The sequence below is a fragment of the Taudactylus pleione genome, unplaced genomic scaffold (assembly GCF_031769625.1).
Source record: "Taudactylus pleione unplaced genomic scaffold, aTauple2 ptg000012l, whole genome shotgun sequence".
In the NCBI taxonomy this organism is placed as follows: Eukaryota; Metazoa; Chordata; class Amphibia; order Anura; family Myobatrachidae; genus Taudactylus; species Taudactylus pleione.
Genome location: NW_028284415.1, coordinates 6,913,878 through 6,918,502, shown reverse-complemented (window position 1 = coordinate 6,918,502; position 4,625 = coordinate 6,913,878). Strand labels below are relative to the sequence as shown.

Sequence of the window (4,625 nt, the reverse complement as noted above, 5' to 3'; positions counted from 1 at the left end):
AAATTGTTTAGATCAAACATTTAACAAACTTGTCTGACGACCATTTTCATCTGTTTTCTGGCATTTAGGAGCAAATTGCTGATCATCATTTGCTCCCATACTTTACCAAATTTTAATTCCAACCAATCAACAAGTTGGCTGGTTGGATGTAAGTTGGTCTAGTGTGTGGCCAGCTTAACGCGCTAGGGTCTGGTTACCGTGGCAGCCCTGACAGCAGAGTGTAGCGATGTCCCGGCCGGTGTGAGTGTCTAGCGGTAGTCTCTTGCACTGGCTCGCTTCTGTGTGTACACACGTGGCACAGCGTTTCAGACGTAGAGACTCTAATTAGAGTGGTGGGGTGAATAGCCCGCAGTTGTTACCAAAATCTTGGGGAACCAAAGGCTGTGTTTTTATCCCTACGTCCTGACAGAGTAAGGACAGCACCGTAAGGTGTGAGACTTTTATTTTCAAACAACTTTTTGGCCGTTATATCTCTCTCAGATGCCAAATACTATTTGAGCAGCCATCTATTTTAGATGTATAGATATATCAACATCTTATTATGCTCACTAAAGTCAATTAAGACTAGCAAATGATGTGTAATATACGATTATTCCACAGCGGATAAGGAACTTATCGGCTTTTCCACAGGTGGCATAACAACAGTATATCATCTGTTTATTACCTGCTGCTATTTATAACAGATGAGTTTGATTATCCTATATATGTATTTGATTTTATATTTTTTTTAATCTTTTTATGGAATATGTTGTGAGATATTTTTATGTGGGATTTCCCTGATTTTTTATCAACTTATTATGTTTAATTAAAACCATATAAAATAATTGTGGATAGCGCTCCTTGTGTTTCTTTTTCTAATATTGTACACAGTCTGAGCAGTGATAAGCTGTAAGATGTTCAAACTAACTAGATACAATCTTTTATCAGTCTACTTTAATCACACTATTGAAATCGAACATCTGATTTGTTCTATATGTTGTTATAATTGCAATATTTACTTTGGAGTCTGACTGTATACAACACTGCTATGCATAATGCCTAAAAAGCATTACACTATAATTTTTTATACACTTTTTATAAATAATCTCATTCTCTTTGTTTACATTAGGCTGAGACATTTGTGGTTCTACAATTGTTTTACAAACTTCTAGTTCCAGCATCTGAAGAACCACAAAATATCATCTAATGAATTTGTATTAATTTACACCTTTAAATCACTTGTTGCTTAATTGTTTTCTACGCACCGTATTAATAATTTGTGTCCTTAATTATACCCCGAGAAGCACAATCATTATCTATCATCTATTTCTTAATGAAACAATTATGTAAATTCTAAAGCTGCATACACACACAACGATTTTTTTAATGAACGATTTGAGTAAACGATTTTTTCCCTTGAAAAAATTTACTAAAATCGTTTACTAAAGTTGTTCATTTACTACGATTTTTATGAACTACAAACGATTTTTGCATATTCCCTTAATGAAAATCGTTGAGTTGACAAGTCTGACTGAACGACAAACTACAAACGACAAACTACAAACGTGAACGCGCATGAACGATAATCATTCATCGTTTGACTCAGAAAGTGAACGATTTTTGCCATCAATTATCGTTAAACGATATAGTTTAACGATAATCATTAAAAAAATCGTTGTGTGTGTATGCAGTTTAAGTATGTGGGAACTCATATTTTAACATATCCCATTGCAGTTTGTTACGTGACTGAATCACCTTATATAGTGTAGGTTTAAAGCACAATTGCTGTGCACAGGGTCTTGAGATCAACTAAAAGTAGATTAGCCTCAGGTTCTCTTCTGCTTTTGTTTCTGCTTTCTCCCACAGCATGTTCTTAACACAGTTTGGATTAATCTGTATGTCAAATAGGAAGCAAAGACAAGTACGATAAGCAGAACTGCGATAACATCAAGCAAATTGTACTGGTACCAAGGAAGGTCATTGCCTGCTGCCTGCAGATGTCCTGCTCCTCTATGGCGCATGACAAACTCAGTCCAAAACACAGCTAAATCACGTGGTGGAATAGGTGTGTCTCGATGTAGCCGTGACAGATGTTTCATGGCCTGATTGTAAGATGGGTCATCAATAACTAGACGCACTGCATTGAAAATGTCATTGGCAGTAACATCTTGTATGTTCTCCAGCAGGACAGCAGCCCCTCTGACCTTCAGACGAAGTAGGTTTTCATACTGATCACCGAAAAGTGGGAATCCTATTATGGGTACACCATGGTAAATGGCCTCATAGACACCATTCTCTCCTCCATGTGCTAGGAATGCTTTAGTGTTAGGATGACTGAGAAGGTCATTCTGTGGAAGCCAATCTACAGTCTTAGTATTATTTCCCAGCGTGTCAAGAAGTTCTCCAGAGTAACGCCAAATGACTCGTTCCTTGAGTTGTGCTAAACCTGCTGCAATCTGTCTGGCAATGTTGAGTGGTAGGGTCCTAACAATAGTCCCCAAGGAAAAGACTACCACTCCTTGCTCAGAACTATCCATGAAATTCTGGAGATCTTGAGGGAGGCGTTTGGCTGGTCTGCACTGAAAGCCACCAATATACACTGCATTGGGCATGGTTGGCCTAGGAAACTCAAACACAAAGTCCACTTTCATCAAGTAGATGTCAGTCTTCTTGTACATGGCAAACAATCCAATATCTGTGTTAAGATAGTGTTGAATTATTTTGTCATAAACTTGGTATATTAGGAGTTGGCTGGTGGCCTGGTATATATAATGGAGGACAAAATTTTTAACCCTTTCTGAGAAGGCCATTCTGTCTATCACTCTAGAGTTTATCACTGGCACATAGGAAAGTGGAGATGGTGCAATAGTAAAGTGTATGTCTTCTGTAACCGTCCACCTTCCAAAAAACACTATGGGAAGCTTCAATTGATGAGCCAGCATTACTCCTGCGACATTGTAGGGGTCAGCCAGAATCAAATCAAAATCACCATTTGTCAGACGGCCTATAGCTTCCTGGTTTTCAAATAATGATTTAAGTTCAACAGTTGCCGTCTGAGTCCCAGTCTGAAGGGCTTGGATGAAATCCCATGTAACGGTGAAGGAGGAAGTATGCTCGGAGAAAGCTTGCTGAAAGATCCAATTCAATGCATGCTCTTCAAACTGTGTTCTGCTAAGCACGTGTTCAGCAAGTAAAGGAACATTTTCCACCTTGAAGTGCTCAGACATCTCCTCAATGTACAAGCTGTTTGAGGATTTTAGGACTGTTAAATCATGTCCTCTCTGTGCCAGCTCCATTATTAATATTTTTATATTAATCCAATGGCTCCCATCTACTGGCACAACAAGTATTTTCCCAGTGTAAGCACAGGTCAGGAACAGCACACAGGTCAAGAGACAAACACCAAATACCTTGCCTCTGACTACCATCTTAAATGATCCACAGACCTGTAAGAGGAGTTCTTCAGGTGATCTTACACTTCCTACTAAAGAATGTGCAGCAGGAGGGAACAGCTCTGGGCTGCCAGGTTCAATTTAAAGTGCACAGTCATTATGATGTTGCATAAAAACTCCTCCCCTTTACTTCTATATACTGTAAGTATGTTGTCCTTTACAATGCACAGCACACATGTTCTCAGATTTACCTCTACTTGTATTTACTGAATTATATTGCCTTCTTATCTCACAATGCTAAGGTTTTCAATACCTTTATCTGTATTCTGTTATAGTAATAAGATTTGTACTTTAGACTCCCGAGTGAGGAAGGACATAGGGAGTTTATGAATCGAATAAAGTATTCTCTCTGGCAATCTGCCAAAACAGGAATCAATGAATATTCAGACCTGGTACAGACCCTCCAGATCACCTCTTCCTACTGCCCCCAGACAAAAAAAAAAAAAAACTTCTGCTGTAATTTATGAACATTATTTATATTTTAAATGTCAGTATTCATAAAAAATGACTTTATGGAGCAACAGCCAAATGTTAGCATGCTTAATGGGACATCCACTCTTGGACACAATACTTAAAATAAAGTTTTCTTTCCTACATGTCCTAAATGCATAAACATACTACTCTATTTCTAAGTGTTCTTGAGATCTGCTGTACCCAAACAACCACATACATAATAATAAAACATACATCCCAACTGGCCCAATTTCATCATATAACCGCTGCCCTGAATAAATTGGAGTTGCCCGGAAGAGGATAAGAGGCTGCGATCGTAATTTAGCAAAATAACACCTAATTCCTTTAGAAATTCTCAACCCCTTGTTACAAGAATGATATATATATATATATATATATATATATCCCACACTCACATCTATATCAGCCACAACGTCGGGGTGCATTCCAGCCAGTTCAGTCTTATTCAAAGACAGTAAACAAAATATAAATATCCAAAAGGACGTACTCACCATGGAGACATAGTCAGTCAAGGTAATTTATTCCATGATTGAAGCAATATGGTAGCAGCAGGTTATAGCAGTAGCATATGGATAGTAGCGACGTTTCAGTCACACCAAGACCATTATCAAGCCAGCAGCCTGTCACAACAACCTTTGAGTAAACATAGAATACAACCTCCTGCGTGCTTGATGCTGTATTCTATGTATACTCAAAGGTTGTTGTGACAGACTGCTGGCT

General features: G+C 38.2%; 1 pseudogene; it reads right to left on the bottom strand.

The window, feature by feature from the left end:
* Positions 1-854: 854 nt before the first annotated feature.
* LOC148542431 (UDP-glucuronosyltransferase 2A2 pseudogene) lies at positions 855-3,411 on the bottom strand (annotated as a pseudogene).
* Positions 3,412-4,625: the final 1,214 nt, after the last annotated feature.